Source organism: Acanthochromis polyacanthus, chromosome 24 (genome assembly GCF_021347895.1).
Source record: "Acanthochromis polyacanthus isolate Apoly-LR-REF ecotype Palm Island chromosome 24, KAUST_Apoly_ChrSc, whole genome shotgun sequence".
NCBI lineage: Eukaryota > Metazoa > Chordata > Actinopteri > Pomacentridae > Acanthochromis > Acanthochromis polyacanthus.
In genome coordinates, this window is record NC_067136.1 from 410,365 (window position 1) to 426,197 (window position 15,833).

Below are 15,833 nucleotides of genomic sequence, written 5' to 3' on the forward strand. Positions count from 1 at the left end.
ATCTTTATTTTTTAATTTAACCTTTATTTAAACAGGTGATCTCATGGAGACGCTCAAGAGAGATCCGTCCTCAAATAACAACAAAACAACATTGAGTCACTGACAAACAACACTAAGAGACCTATACTAGACAATATAACCATAAAACAGAGTTCCAGACAGATGAGTTCATGACCAAACATGACGTAGACATTGAAATGGATCTACAAAACAATCAAGCAATGAAGTTAAAGAGTAACAACACAAAGAACAGGAAAAAGTCCCGAGAGATAAATCTAAATTCAATCATAAATCAGTCTGAGAGAGTGGGTCCATTCATTCATGGAAATAATATCTCCATAATCAAGTACAGGCATGAAGGCAGCAGCAACAAGGTGTAAATTTCTAGGTTTTTGAGACTTTTGTGCATTGATATCCAGGTTTTTGATATGTTATTGCCATGTGTTAGTTTGTTTCTCGATGAGCTGAAGAAGAAGTGGACAAACCGGTTGGAATATCGTATATGAGCCTCATTTATCACAAACTGGCTGAAGGAACCCAAAGATTTACGTCTTTATTAAACTCTGCGCTGTGGAAATCAAAGCTACAAACATCGGTGTGTTTTTCACTGCAGAAACTTGTCGGTCATGTCAGGGAACCAGAACCTTTAATCACCACAGGAAGTTTCCCTGAACAACCACTTTCAGACCGTCTGTGTAGATTCTCAGTCATCAGGTTCAAGGTGATCGTAGGAACTTCAAACCATCTGGACTTCTCTTGATGTCATCTCTCATCTAAGGTTCTTCTTCAGTTCTACCTGACTGATGGGGAGTTACAGAGTTTGTAGTCCCTCCAGGAGCCTGTTTCATGAACCAGGTTCACTGAAAACTCTGAGTTTGTTAACCCTGAAATGAGGGAAACTCAGAGTTTTCCGTTTCACGAAGCGAGGTAACTCTAACCAGGGTTAAAAAGGATGAGAATCTGCAATACTTCAGTGTAGGCTAAATGTCACACTCTATATTCCACCCAAAATGTGAATGAGAAGAGAACTATCAGTAACATACCTGTCACCCAGCAGAAGGCCATCAAACTCTCCTGTAATGTATAGTGGATACATCAGAGCATATTAAAGGAGGGAGACAAGAGAATTCTATTGTGAAAATCTTTATGCTGCTGACCATGCTGCAGTCTGTTGCTCAGGTTAGACTCTCCATAAATCCTGGAGTCATGAACAGACCCAGACCACCACAGGATTGCAGGTGAATGATGTAGAGATCTGTTAAACTCATTTTAAATCATATTCTGTTAATGACATTGTGCTGCAGCCTCAGACTGGGATTAGTCATTTTAATTTCTTTTAGGATTTCCCAGTGTGATTGGCTGCATAGATGCACACACATCCCCATCACAGCTCCCTCACATCATGAACAGGAAGTCCATTCACAGCATAAATGTGCAGGTAGGCTACAGGTAGACTGACTACTGTTTCTAAATGTTAAAGACTGCATCATAGTTCAACATCTGTCATTCTCTGCACTGTCCAGATCATATGTGATGCTGCATACATCATTTCTAATGTGGAGGCCAAGTGGTCTGGGTCTGTTCATGACTCCAGGATTTATGGAGAGTCTAACCTGAGCAACAGACTGCAGTGTGGTCAGCAGCATAAAGATTTTCACAATAGAATTCTCTTGTCTTCCTCCTTTAATATACTCTGATGTATCCACTATACATTACAGGAGAGTTTGATGGCCTTCTGCTGTGTGACAGGGGTTACCATGACAACCCAGGCTGATGACCTCATACCCTGACCCTGAACCAGGCCCCCAACAGAACTTCAACCGGACTCACTGCAGGACCAGAGCCCGGGTGGAGATGACCATAGGCCTGCTGAAAGCCCGTTTCCAGAGCCTACGTCTCCTCAGGGTGACCCCTGAGAGGGCCTGTGATATTACTGTGGCATGTGTTGTTCTTCATAATATTACCACTATTAGAGGAGAGCAACACCCTGCCCTACAAACTGAAGACCCAGATGATGAGCCCATCCACCTGCAGCTATCCAGGACAGCAGAGCAGTCAGAGACACCGTATGCAAGAATCACTTTAGAGTTTAAGTCACCATCATCACCACCACAGCAAATAAAGACATGATACACATTTCATTTGCTCTTCTTTATTTCCTACAAATAAAAGATAGTTCAGTTCATGTTCCAGTAGTTAACATAATTCTCCTGTGACCATCACCACCTCTAACTTGTGCTCCAGTATTTCAATTTCCAGATCTGTCCTCCTAATCTGTTTTTTGGATTTTTCTCAGCAAATGCAGTTTGTAAATCTGTTTTACTGATAACTGGGAATACATAGAGGACATTAAATTATACAGTTGCACATGAATTCCACAGAATGAAGCTCTGGTGTTTCCTGAACATCCATCTCACTGTGTCAGTCTGTGCAGTGGAAGCTGAGGAACCATCCTGCTGCTGTCCAGCCATGCTCTGTTAAAAAGGATGAGAATGTGCAACACTTCAGTGTAGGCTAAATGTCACACTCTATATTCCACCCAGGATGTGAATGAGAAGAGAACTATCAGTAACATAGCTCTGTATAAAACTTAAACTACCATTTGGAGTGTTGCCTACTTACAGTTACAAGGTCTGTTGTGGTGTGAAGGGGCCAAAAGACAAAAAAAGACACAAAAGAGAACTAAATAATCATATATATATACATATATATATATATATATATATATATATATATATATATATATATATACATACATATATATATATATATATATATATATAATGAAAGTTGGTATATATTGAATGAAAGTCGGAATATAGAATGTTCAGATTTTCATTCCATCTATTCAAAGTTTCATTCCATATATTCAGACTTTTTCCTACTGAGCCCTGGAAGGACATGGCAAACAAAAACAGGAACCTTATTGGACATTTGCTCTTCAGATGAGCTCTTCTGTGATTATCTATCTGTCTTCATGGTTGTCACAGGGAACGGCGACTACGTTTGAGAAAACAGGTCATTTTTAGAGATGTTTTGATTCTGAACACTGAACGTGTTAGCATTAGCTTAGCTACTTAGCTTCAACTACATTTGCATCCCTACATAGCTTAAAGGTTAAACACATGCACCATATGTTGATGATAATGATAATATCTATGTTTATCTTTATAGCTGGTCTTAAGGCTAATTACGAGGCAGAGGTCAGCTGCTGCCTGGACACATCCATGATCACGCCACTGGTGGGACACAATTGTACTGGATTTCAGCTGAAGGCTGCTGTTCTGTCCAAACTGAGACTTTTTTATTGTGACATACCCTCCACTGTTGTTAGCTTTTGATTCAATAAATTTTTTTGAGATGAGGAAATCACTATTGCATGTTTCTAGTTAAATACCCTACTTTTATGATATATCACTACAGCATGCACTTTTTATATTTTCCATCAATTTCACCCAAAGTTGAATAACTATTTGTGAGCAGTGTATGTAGACACATAATAGAAGCACATTTCAATAATATGTCTGCTGCAGTAGTGCAGTTTATCTACCTAGATTGGTGTAACAGTAAAAAAAAACATATGCTACTGATGTTTCTGACTAAAATCTGCTTGAAAAGCACAACTGCTTATCTGTCAAAATGTGTGTAACAAAAGTGTGCACTGAACACTGAATAAAGTCTCTGTAGATTATAGACAAAATTTGCATCTCTCATCACAAATTTCTGTTTATTCACCCAAAGTGCATGGGTAAAATACAAAACAGGTGAAGTACTAAAAAAGATTTATTTTCTAGAAAAGCCAATAGTCAACAATGCAGTTTAATTCTGGGACAGTTGCTCCAGCACCGACACCATGCGTCCCATCAGTGCAACCAAGGTTTTCATTCATCTTCTGGATGTTCTGGAGCATGGCAGAGGTCACGTCTTGGTGTCTTCCGATCTGTTCCAAGAACCGTTCCTCTGACCTCTCCAGATACTGCAGAGGATCCACAGCAGCTTCCTGGTTCCCTTTTCCTGCATAAAAGCACCAAAAAGTACCAGTAGTCAGTAATTATTTTCTATTTTCATGAACACAGTTAACTTAAAGTAAATGTTGTACTTTGTGATTTTAGGATGGGTCAAAAGATAACATACTGATCATGTTGATGTCTGCATAGTCTAAACAGATCTTACTTGATTTGGTCTGTAGAGAGGAGGACAGCGTGGAGGAGCTGCAGGACGGAACCAGTAAGCTGCAGACTAGTGCTCCTGGTAACTGGACCTCATCATCCAAGACCGACAACTAAATAAAATGAACAAGACATGCTGTTGATAGCATCTGTAATACAAATGATTTTATCCATTAACTGATTTATTGCTTTGTCCATACAATGTTAGAAAGTGTTACAAATAATACCTGTAATCATTTCCAACAGTGATAAATGCCTTGTTTATTTTACAACAAAAAACACCAAAAGCATCTGTGTATAAGAAATCAGTGCATTGGATTTCCACATCTGCAAAGCTAGAAAATCACACATCAGAATTTTACCTTGAAATTATGAAAATAGCTGCAGATGACCAGTACTCTTTACTTCATTGTGTTAACTTGATCATTTGAATCAGTTTTTTAGACTTGTATACTGATACGAAACATAATCAACACATAAATTAAAATGTGTTCGCAAAGAGTTCACTGGTTCTTCAAGGGAAATTTCAATGATAACCATATAGTTCAGTAATATGATTAATGGGTCATTGTGTAACAGCGTGGGAGGTTCTGAATACAGGTCTTGGACTGAAATATTGCTGCTGCTTTCCTCCGGTTTTATAAGGAGTTGTTTCATAGCTTGTTAGCTTACCAGCGGCTAACTGGCTGGCAAACAATAGTTCAACGCCAACCTCTAATCAGTGATCCGGTGTCCGGACCGCGTTAGCTGGCGGAACGTTCATAATACTGATGTGGGACTGTTGTAGCTAGCGTATTCATAGTAGGATAACAGCAGGATGTTGGAGAAATAAAACTTACCATTATCAGGATCGCTGGTCTGCATGGCAGACTCTTAGCGCATCGCACTGCTTGAATGTCTGTGTATTTCAGGCCGATTTCAAAATAAAACTCAATAAAATTCTCGTCCGGGTGAGTGTCCTTCATTGTCGCTTCGCCATACGGACATGTCCCTTCCGGGGCTCGGTAGGAAAAAAAGATTTGATATATATAATGAAAGTACGAATATATATATAATGAAAGTTGATATATATTGAATGAAAGTACGAATATATGGAATGAAAATCTGAACATTATATATATATATATATATATATATATATATATATATATATATATATATATATATATATCGACTTTCATTCAATATATATCAACTTTCATTATATATATATCGACTTTCATTATATAGATGTAACCCCCATAGAAATTTAGCGTCTTATTCAAGTGAATAATTTTATTGATAAATTAAAATAAAAGTGTCCATTCCCGAATAGGTCCGTGAACACACCTTTCACGTGACGTACGCACAAGCAAGCCTGATTCGGCTAATCATGAGCCTTGTACCTTCCTATACAAGCTACTACCGCGCTGCTTACTACAGACTCGGGAGGAAGGCAACACGAACGGCTGCAACAGGTTTGTCTTGCTAACTTCGCTAAGCGTGCTTATTTTAAATCGTGTGTGTTTTTAATCGAATGTACAACTTATAGAGGTCGGACACCATCGCGGATAGGACGCTGGGTACTTGCTGGGTGACCTTCATTGTGGAAATTGGTGAGTCTGTTGTCCTGCTATCAGTTATGCTATTAGCATTAGCTGCACTCATTTACCTTAGTGCAGATCTGTGATGCTAATGCTAGTAGGCTTTGGGTTGTTTTAAAGCCGTATCGGCAATGTTTTTATTGATCCCTTTTGGTTTCAACACTGTAACCTAAAAGCACTTTAAGCACTTTAAGCTACAGTAAATGGATTGATCTATTTATGTATGTTTTTGAGTGTCTTGAACTGTTATTTGAATGTGTATGTATTGAAATGAAATAACTAGCTAGTGTTAACAGAATTGAGTGAACTTAAGAATTAATAGTCGGCCCTGTTTTCTAAATAGGCCAGGTGTGCTTGGTTGGCACAGAACCATACGAGGTGAGCTGACCCAAAAAGGAGCCTGAACCAAGTTACCATCTCAACTCAGTCCTGCGGTCTGGTAGGGGCTGTTGCAGCCAGTCCTCCCCTGTTCTCTCTGTCCCCCGCTGTCCGCATATGAACTGCTTTGCGCTATGGACTCTATTTCATATCCCAACCTGTGTGCTTTCTATGGACAATGATACAAAACTCTCTTAACTTTATTGCGGACAGTAAAATATTTCCACCAACAAGTGGAAAATTGTGGAGGAGAAAAGGAGAGTATTATTATCTGGTTGGTTGATTGTGTTCTATTGTGCTTTGACCAATGTTTTGTGAACCGTGACAAAAAAGGGAAAAAATACTTTTTGTGTGTGAACTACTCAAGCTTGAGGATATTCTTAAATCTCTGCAGATTGTAAATATGTATCACTTCAACTCACTGTAAATAATACACAAGCTACTTTAAAATCTATTCAATTGTCTGTTTTATTATACTGATGCACGCACCTCCCTGGAGACGAATTTTTATATCTTCTGAACTAGTCCATATTCATAACTTCAGCAACAACTCGTACTTGCTACATATATATAGACTTTCATTCAATATATATCGACTTTCATTCAATATATAATTTCCTAAACGGCATATATATATATATATATATATATATATATATATATATATATATATATATGCATCCATGACATTTTATTCCACCGTTTTACAGGCATCTGCTTTCTTTCTGTTGGCTGAGCAGAAGTCTATGTTAGTTTAAATAGGCTTAATTATTTAACAGGACATGATATGGATGCAGACATTTAGGCTATGTGGATAAAACAACTGCACAGTCAAACAGCCACTTAATATTTAGGCTACTTTACAATGTAAAACATGATCAACATGAAGTACCTCCATGAGATAATGCCGAGGTCTGACCTGTTTGAACAATGTTTTTATATTTCATCTTAAGCTTCTTCCCGCAGCGGGATTTCCCCTAAATGAAATAACTTACTATTCTACCATTCAGACAGTTTTTCCCTGTAATATTATTACGATTACAAAGGACTACATTTAAACTTACGCATTGATCCGGGCTGTTCTCCACGCCGTCTCTCTCTCTTTTTCAGCTGCAGCGGTGTTGCACTTCTTTCTAAAAACATCTTCAAACTCGCCATATGAGCGCGTTAAAAACTTCCAGTTCAAAAACGCAGCCTTTCGCTTCCCCGTTTCCATGGTGACTCGTCGAATCGGGGTTCCATTGATGCTGTCTTTTCAGACTTGCGGTGCACGCGCGTAACTCCGGTTCAAACTACTCCGAGTTAATTAAACCAACTCATATCAGCCGTTGTGAAACCGAAAACTCAGAGTTTTCTATCTCAGAGTAGATCAACTCAGAGTTGTGGAAGAAACTCAGTTTCTTGAACCTGCTTCATGAAACAGGCCCCTGGAGTGAAACCATATAGCTGTGACCAGCATGATAAAGGTTTCACTTCTTTCTAATGTCTATGACAACACATTGTCAGGCATCATGAAGAGATACTAAACAGTTGAGATCAGTGTGAGAAGGGGTAAAAAAGTAATTGGACAAACTCTTCATCAGCAATGTGATGAGAAACAATACAGCTGTGATTAGCATGGGAAAGTATTCACCCAGTCACAACACTTAAGAGTTGACCAACCCCACTGGACTGAAACCACACCACTGTGAGGAGCATAGGAAGAGATTCATTCCACTAGACGCTTTAAAGAATCATGGAAACTGCCACACATGTAGCGTGACAACACTTTCCCTGTGAGATAGGTGACATGTTGGTCAGTTCCAATGCTGCATACACATATCACAAAGAGGTACACACTGGAGTGATACCCTAGAAATGTTAACACTGAGAAAACATGGTAACACTTTCTATGAAGCCCACATTTATAATGCATTATAACGTCATCCATAATGCATTCATAATGCCTCATAACTACACTTATAAGCAAACATAATTTTATTTATCTTTATTTAGACTTGAGAATCATTGAGGGTGAACCCTCGTTTGCAATGATGTCGAGCAATTCAAAAGGTAACAAGTACATCAGAAAAGTCAAAACACATAAATTACAAATGTACATCAAATTCAAGAAAAGCAAGTGCAATCAGAACACAAAAAATCCAGCAACAGTTGTTTAAAATGTCTGATGGTAAGCAGATCTTGATTTTTACTGTGTTTTGCCGTTTATTCCAAGCAGATGGTGCAAAGACACTGAAGGCAGATCTGCCAAGTTTAGAATGGGCTTTTGGAGTCTGGAGAGTGAGCCAGTCACTGGAACAGGTGTTATGAGCTCCAGAGGACCAGACTAACATTGAGGAGATGTAAGGAGGAAGCATCCCAAGAAGAGCTTTGTAAATAAACATATATGTGTGGAGGTCACGCCTCTCTAAAAGTGACGACCATCCAACCTTACAGTGGTGGGTGTTGTAGGGATCTCCAGTAATAAACCTCAGAGCAGAGTGGAAAACTAGAGGTTTCAGTGTTACAGCGGAGGCATGCCTATACAAAATGTCACCATAATCTAATACAGATGCTTCATGATGCTTTATATCAACGGTCATAAAACATTATAATGTCATTTATAATGAATTATAATGACTTGTTCCATGGATGCTCATGAATACTCATGAACTCTACATCCATAATGCTTTATGAGGTATGAAGCCCTGACAACCACAATGCATTATGAGGGCATTCATAATGCTTCATAACTACACTCATAATGCTTTATGATGCACTATATCAACAGTCATAAAACATTATATCCATAGGCGTCAGTTTAGGGGGGGACGGTGGGGACGTGTCCCCCCACTTTTTGTCAGGGGTCATTTTGTCTCCAACACATTCAAATTCTTCACATGTAAGCCGTTGTAAACCCAGTTATTTTCAGCAGTACAGAAAATTCAGACGCTGCTGAACGCACCATCCGCATAAGTATTCACCCCTTTGATGTTTTACCCTTTTATTGCTTTCATAAGTCAATCATGGTCAATAAAATTTAGCTTTATTAAAAAAAATTATTGGAAAAAATCTTTAATGTCAAAATGAAAACAGATTTCTATAAAGTAATGTTAATGAAAAAAAATTATATAAATGAAAAGAAGTCTGATGGACTGATCTGCAGGCGACGTCTGACGTTACGGTGAGCGTATTGCGTCATTTCCTATTTCAGCGCTGTGTCGTGTTGTTAGCATGGCTTCTCCCTCTCCCTCTCCCTCTCTCTCCCTCTCTTGCTCAGTGTGCCACATGTTTAGTTATTCCTCTGCCTCCTTTAGTGATAACGATATGTGTAATAAGTGCAGCCTTTTTGTAGTTCTGGAGGCAAGGCTCTCCGAATTGGAATCGCGGCTCCGCACCATGGAAAATAACCCGCTAGCAGCTAGCCAGGCCCCCTTAGCCGGTGCGGACCGCAATAGCTTAGCTAGTGTAGCATCTGTTAGCCGTCCCTTAGCAGCACCCGAACAGCCGGGTGGATGGGTGACAGTTCGTAGGAAAAACAGTCCTAAACTCAAGCCTGCTGTCCCGGCTCACCACAAACCGCTTCATGTTTCTAATCGTTTTTCCCCGCTCAGAGACACACCCGCTGAGAAACCAACTCTGATCATTGGCAGCTCCATAGTCAGAAACGTGAAGCTAGCGACACCAGCGACCATAGTTAAATGCCTCCCAGGGGCCAGAGCGGGCGACATAGAAGCAAATTTGAAACTGCTGACTAAAGATAATCGTAAATATAGTAAGATTGTTATACACGTCGGCGGTAACGACACCCGGTTACGCCAATCGGAGGTCACCAAAATTAGCGTGGCATCGGTGTGTACTTTCGCCAAAACCATGTCGGACTCCGTAGTTTTCTCTGGACCCTTGCCTGATCTGACCAGCGATGACATGTTTAGCCGCATGTCGTCGTTTCGCCGCTGGTTGTCTATGTGGTGTCCATCAAACGACGTGGGCTTTATTGATAATTGGAGCTCTTTTTGGGGAAAACCTGGTCTGATTAGGAGAGACGGCATCCATCCCACTTTGGCTGGTGCAGCTCTCATTTCTAGGAATATGGCTGATTTTATTAGTACTCCTAAAGCATGACAACCCAGAGTTAAGACCAGGATGCAGAGCTGTAGTCTTACACACCTCTCTGCAGTTTCCTCACAGCTGTCACCCTCCAGTAATTCAGTTAATTTTATTGAGACTGTGTCTGTCCCCCGACCACCAAAATTCAATAAATTACACAAATCAAAAATATACAAAAGAAATAGTAACCACAAAAATTTAATAAAAATTAATACCTCTATTTCAACAGAGCACAGAGACAGGAAAATTAAATGTGGTCTGTTAAATATTAGATCTCTCTGGTCTAAATCTCTGCTAATAAATGAGTTGATAACTGATCACCAGATTGATTTGTTCTGTTTGACTGAAACCTGGTTGCAGCAGGAAGAATTTGTTAGCCTAAACGAATCAACTCCCCCTCGTCATATTAACTGTCATATTCCTGGAATCACAGGCCGAGGAGGAGGAGTAGCAGCAATCTACCATTCTAGTTTAAAATTGAACCAGAGGCCTAAACCTGATTACAGCTCATTTGAAAATCTCACTCTTAGTCTCTCTCATCCAAATTTGAAAGCTCAGAAACCAGTTTTATTTGTTGTTACATATCGTCCTCCTGCTCCTTATTCTGAGTTTTTATCTCAATTCTCAGACTTTTTATCTGAATTAGTGCTCAGTTCAGACAAAGTTATTATTGTGGGTGACTTTAACATTCATGTTGACGTAGACAGCGACAGCCTTACAACAGCTTTTAATTCATTATTAGACTCAATTGGGTTTTCTCAACATGTAAATAAACCAACTCATAGTTTTAATCACACTCTTGACCTTGTCCTGACTTATGGCTTAGAAACTAAAGAGTTAACAGTATTTCCCCAGAACCCTCTTCTTTCTGACCATTTTATGATAACATTTCAATTTAAAGTAAAGGATTGTTTAGCAGCTGAGAACAAATATCATTACAGTAGGTGTTTGTCTGACAATTCAGTATCTAAATGTAAGGAAATAATACCCTCACTGTTTACTTCAGCAACATTTACTGATAAATCAGAAGGCAATTATTATTATTTTACCCCCACAGAAGTGGATTATTATGTTAATAATGCTTCAGCCTCACTGCGTACAACTCTTGATAGTGTTGCACCTGTAAAAAAGAAAGTTCTATCTCAGAGAAGACTTGCTCCTTGGTATAATTCCAGCTGCGGACTTTAAAGCTGGAAAGAAAGTGGTATTCCACTAATTCAGAGGAAGTGTATGTGGCTTGGAAAAATAGTCTAGTAATCTATAAAAAGCTCTTCATAATGCCAGGACAACTTATTATTCATCTTTAATAGAGGAGAACAAGAACAACCCTAGGTTTCTCTTTAGCACTGTAGCCAGGCTGACAAAGAGTCAGAGCTCTGTTGAACCTTGTATTCCTTTAGCTTTAACCAGTAACGACTTCATGAGCTTCTTTACACATAAAATAGTTCTGATTAGAGATAAAATTAATCTGGCCCTTCCTACAAATGTCACAGATGCTTTTGAATTGGCTGTTAGACCTGATGAATCTTTAGAATTCTTCACTCCTATATGTCTCTCTGAACTAATTTCAACAGTTTCTACATCCAAACCATCAACATGTCTTTTAGATCCTATCCCAACTAGACTCTTCAAGGAGATTTTACCTTTAATTAATTCTTCAATGTTAGATCTGATTAATCTCTCTCTAGTAACAGGCTATGTACCACAGGCTTTTAAGGTTGCTGTCATCAAACCTTTGCTTAAAAAGCCCACTTTAGATCCAGATGTGTTAGCTAACTATAGACCGATATCCAACCTACCATTTCTCTCTAAAATTCTGGAAAGAACAGTTGCAAATCAATTATGTGAACACTTACAAAGGAATAATTTGTTTGAAATGTTTCAGTCAGGCTTCAGAGTGCATCATAGCACAGAAACAGCTCTAGTGAAAGTTACTAATGACCTTCTCATAGCATCAGATAATGGACTAGTCTCTATACTTGTTTTGTTAGATCTTAGTGCAGCGTTTGACACAATCGACCACAACATTTTATTACAGCGTCTAGAACATTCAATTGGCATTAAAGGGACAGCACTGGACTGGTTTAAATCCTACTTATCAGATAGGTTCCAGTTTGTGCATGTCAACAATAACTCTTCTGAGCATACTAAAGTTAATCATGGAGTTCCTCAGGGTTCTGTCTTAGGACCGATACTTTTCACATTATACATGCTTCCTTTAGGCAATATTATTAGGAAGTGTGGTATCTGATCTGTTACTTGTATTACTTATTAAGTTAGTAGTATGGAATCTGTTTTGTTTGTTCTAGTATTTGAAAGGAGATGCAGTGTTTGCTCTGGTGTCTGACCACAGATGGAACCTGCATTATATTCAACCCATGCCATGGGAAAGTGTTCTCCTGTTTACAGAGCCCTGTTGGAGGTGTTTTTATGAGGGTTCTTCTGTCTAAAATACTGATTTAGGGATTCTTCAGCTGTTGTAGACACAGGGGGTTTGTTTGGGGATACTCCTCACTTGTTTCCCGTGTGTTAGACAATAAATAACCATATGTTGTACTCATTTACATGTTAAAACCTATAAAACCTGATTACTGGTCATTGTCGGCAGGGATTCAATTGGCCGACTCCTTCCAGGCAGGTTCTGTCTGTACTGATGCTGCTCTTTCTTTTAATAAAATACTTTTAAAGAAAGTCAGTGTCACGGACGTCACTCCTTCACCTGCACATCACGGACACCACAGAGAGAAACAACGACAAATTTGGCGTCACGAACAGGATCAGAAGCGGCGTTCTTCAGCAGCCGGCAGCTCCTTGGTCGCTTTTCTCCGTCCTGATACGACGTCAGGTGAGCTGGTTCTCACTTTATTTGGGATGATTGATTTGCTCATGGGTGCTGTGGGGTTGTTGCTGACACGCTGCACTGTCAGAATTCAGTGCACTGGTGTCCTGTGGTGCATGGGTGTTTGGAGCAATGTTCGGTCCAAATTGGGGTTTATTGCGCATAAAAATGTGGGGAAATAGAATAGAGTAGATAGAAAAAGTTGGGATAAGAGAATAAAAGTTGAAGAAAGAGAAATAGATGTTAAAAGGGTTAAATGTAGAATAGCAGAACTAGTAACGATGGAGCAAGCTAACAGACCATGCAAGTGTAACAGGACAGGCCTGAATCCTGTTAACGGTAAGACATGAGGGAGTTAGACGCTTTATGTGAACGTTGGCTGAGTAGTCAAAATTGGCGTTTAAAAATAAAAGAGGATAGAGTAGATTTACCTTTGGGGCCCAAAGGTCAATTGGCGAACTAAAATATAGAGAAGAAGGGATGAAATGAGAAGAGAATAAGAGGCCTAAAGGAAAATAAAGGAAATAGGATAATATAGAGGAATGGAAAGCCGCAAATCTGGATTAAAAGCCCTCTTAGAGGCAGTTTAGTATACTGGCCTAAAACCTATTATATGTGAGCACATGTAGTAGGTCAGTTCCATAAAAAGAGAAAGGGAACTGGGGGTGTAGGTTTACTTTAGTCATAGATAAAGCACTTTAAAGTTCCGGCCGTAGACGTATGGTTTCCTAAAGTAGCTTTTTGACTGAGTTGTTTATGCTCCATGGTAGCACAGATTTAGGTAATAAGGAAAAAGATGAAAAGAGAAAAGAGAAGAAGAGAAAAGGTGCGGCTGAAAGCATGCTTTTTAGGATATGTGTGAATGATTTGATTCCGGGATCGAATGCTGATTGTGTGTTTGGGTGATGTTGAATATGTGTTTTATTTTGTAGATTTGTTGATTTTGGGTTGAATGGTTGCATTTAATTTGAATGATTTTTTGTGCCGGCAGTTGCGTCTGTGTCTCTGCAGCTCTGTCTCAGCTCCGTCTGTGTCTCTGTGTGTGTGTGTGTGTGTGATGTTGGTGTGTGAGAGGCTGATGAGCTGTAATGTATGAATGAAATATGTCAGTTTTTGTTGGAAAACACATATATATAGGTTGAGCTTTCATAATTCAAAGGAGACGTTTTTGTTTCTTTGATATCGAAGACATATAAGCTTTTGTCTGCTAAACTTTATGAGCCCCAATGAGGACTTTTTGTAAATTTGGTAACATAATGAAATAAATGAGCCTTATAAAGGACTTTTGTAAATTGATAATACATATTCCCCCCTTAAATTTGTCGTTGTTTCTCTGTGTGGTGTCCGTGATGTGCAGGCGAAGGAGTGACGTCCGTGAGACTGACTTTCTTTAAAAGTATTTTATTAAAAGAAAGAGCAGCATCAGTACAGACAGAACCTGCCTGGAAGGAGCCGGCCAATTGAATCCCTGCCGACAGTGACCAGTAATCAGGTTTTATAGGTTTTAACATGTAAATGAGTACAACATATGGTTATTTATTGTCTAACACATGGGAAACAAGTGAGGAGTATCCCCAAACAAACCCCCTGTGTCTACAACAGCTGAAGAATCCCTAAATCAGTATTTTAGACAGAAGAACCCTCATAAAAACACCTCCAGCAGGGCTCTGTAAACAGGAGAACACTTTCCCATGGCATGGGTTGAATATAATGCAGGTTCCATCTGTGGTCAGACACCAGAGCAAACACTGCATCTCCTTTCAAATACTAGAACAAACAAAACAGATTCCATACTACTAACTTAATAAGTAATACATGTAACAGATCAGATACCACAGAAGCATTGTATTAACTTCCACTGTTATGCAGATGACACACAATTGTATTTATCTATGAAGCCAGATGAAACTGATCAGTTAGCTAGACTGCAAGATTGTCTTAAGGACATTAAAACCTGGATGACTTTTAACTTCTTACTGCTAAATTCAGACAAAACTGAAGTCATTGTATTTGGCCCCAAACATCTTAGAAACTCGCTTTCAAAGCAAATAGTTACTCTGGATGGCATCACATTGGCCTCCAGTACTACTGTGAGGAATCTTGGAGTTACACACGTGGACAAAATTGTTGGTACCCCTCAGTTAAAAAAGGAAAAACCCACAATTCTCACTGAAATCACTTGAAACTCACAAAAGTAACAATAAATAAAAATTTATTGAAAATTAAATAATCAAAATCAGCCATCACTTTTGAATTGTTGATTAACATAATTATTTAAAAACACAAACTAATGAAATAGGGCTGGACAAAAATGATGGTACCCATAACTTAATATTTTGTTGCACAACCTTTTGAGGCAATCACTGCAATTAAACGATTTCTGTATTTGTCAATGAGCGTTCTGCAGCTGTCAACAGGTATTTTGGCCCACTCCTCATGAGCAAACAGCTCCAGTTGTCTCAGGTTTGATGGGTGTCTTCTCCAAATGGCATGTTTCAGCTCCTTCCACATATGTTCAATGGGATTCAGATCTGGGCTCATAGAAGGCCACTTTAGAATAGTCCAACGCTTTTCTCTCAGCCATTCTTGGGTGTTTTTGGCTGTGTGTTTTGGATCGTTGTCCTGTTGGAAGACCCATGACCTGCGACTGAGACCAAGCTTTCTGACACTAGGCAGCACATTTCTCTCCAGAATGCCTTGATAGTCTTCAGATTTCATCGTACCTTGCACACTTTCAAGACACCCTGTGCCAGATGCAGCAAAGCAGCCCCAAAA

The 15,833-nt window shown here is 39.2% G+C and overlaps 1 protein-coding gene and 2 long non-coding RNA genes across 4 annotated transcripts in view; 1 reads left to right on the plus strand and 2 right to left on the minus strand.

Moving 5' to 3' along the window:
- LOC127532610 (high affinity immunoglobulin epsilon receptor subunit alpha-like) overlaps nucleotides 1-15,833 on the minus strand; it is a 175,850-nt gene that overhangs the window by 55,263 nt on the left and 104,754 nt on the right. The window lies entirely within an intron of this gene.
- LOC127532651 (uncharacterized) lies at nucleotides 2,137-7,516 on the minus strand. The gene is made up of 2 exons (XR_007940183.1): nucleotides 7,195-7,516; nucleotides 2,137-2,474 (listed from the first exon to the last, which is right to left on the minus strand). It is a non-coding gene; the product is annotated as an uncharacterized LOC127532651 (long non-coding RNA).
- LOC110972436 (uncharacterized) lies at nucleotides 5,578-6,584 on the plus strand. Its single transcript, XR_007940177.1, has 3 exons — nucleotides 5,578-5,626; nucleotides 5,701-5,764; nucleotides 6,096-6,584. It is a non-coding gene; the product is annotated as an uncharacterized LOC110972436 (long non-coding RNA).